Below are 1,467 nucleotides of genomic sequence, written 5' to 3' on the forward strand. Positions count from 1 at the left end.
CCTTTATGAGAAAAACAAAATTTGCACTTTTCCACAGATTAATTTGTAACTTACCACGCGTTTCAGTTCATCGGACCATCTTCAGGTACGTTACAAATAAGTCCGTGGAAAAGTGCAAAATTTGTTTTTCTCATAACCACTCTTCTAATTGGATGTCGGTACTGATATCCTTCTTGTTTGACAATCATGAGCACTATGTATCTCGTGAATATTATTTTGAGATAATAAATTAATCAGTTTCGCGAGAAATTTACAGTGCACAAATAAGAATGAACGCAATATTTTAGACCACGAATCAAAAACAATTAACACCAAGTGTTGCATGGAATCCGATGGCGACAAGGAAGCAAAGAGCTCCTCAATCCTGTCTCTCCTCGGTGAGTGGCGCTAACGCCATGGCGATCGACTCGACTCGTCCGAAAATGACGGAGAGCGCTCCGAGAAAAGAAAACAGCCCCTGTCAACTTTCCACCCACGCCCTCGTTCGCTTTCCGCTTGACGGCGAGGGATTGGGGTGGGAAGGGGGGAGAAGTGTGGGGGGGGTGATCTAGGGGGCGTCGGCGTCACCATGGAGGTCCGGAAGAGACGGGGGAGAAAGTATGACGGGCCGTGAGAGAGGGAGACAGCTCTGAAATAGGGCAATTTGAGAGTTTCCTTTTTCGAGAGGCGGAGGAGGTCCGATCTTTGGTCTTTTCCACGCGGGTCTTTTGGTGGCGTCCCGCCGTCGGGGGGCCATTTCGAGGCTCTTCGTCATAGAGATGATGCGGACGGAAATGTGACAGCCCGTTCCATCCAACCCCAGTAGTTGGCGCGGCTGAATCCGAGGGCGCTCCTCACTCATCTTCCCGATGCAATCGAATCACTTCGGGCACCAAAGTATCGTAAGACAGTACAGATGCAAAAAGCGAAGCTTTGCCATGAAAAAACACAACAGTTTATCGAATAAAATGTACACGATTCGGATGAAAGGGCATTAAAAATTAAAATTTGAATGGGAGCGATGTACATTTAATTATTTCAGTGTCTTTCCTTTCACTATCTGATGACTCTCGAGACATATTTTTAATGAATTCAAAATATCAATATCTATTAAAACACAATTAAATGTTAAGATCAAGTCTCTACTCACTCATGTTTCTTCTTTTCTAAACGCAAGTTATACATTAATTGCGCAAATAATAAAGATATAATCTTTACTTTTATGCTTTGTCACATTACGTTTTTTTAAGTGCTAAAAGCACTCGGAAATTCCAGGATTCATGTGAACATCAATATGCGCGCGTACGTATTTTGCGCGATCACAATATTTTATACGTGGGCGCTTTAACTATTTCTTTGATAATTCAAGAGATGGCGCTCTTGGCATCGGAAAGCGTTTGCTTTTAGTGTGCCTCATCTCTCACCTACACCATGCAAACGTTTCAGCTATATCCATCCCGTGGTTTCATTTTTATATTCGATTGAAGC

Source organism: Hetaerina americana, unplaced genomic scaffold (genome assembly GCF_022747635.1).
Source record: "Hetaerina americana unplaced genomic scaffold, ioHetAmer1.1.p SCAF_10, whole genome shotgun sequence".
Taxonomy (NCBI): Eukaryota; Metazoa; Arthropoda; class Insecta; order Odonata; family Calopterygidae; genus Hetaerina; species Hetaerina americana.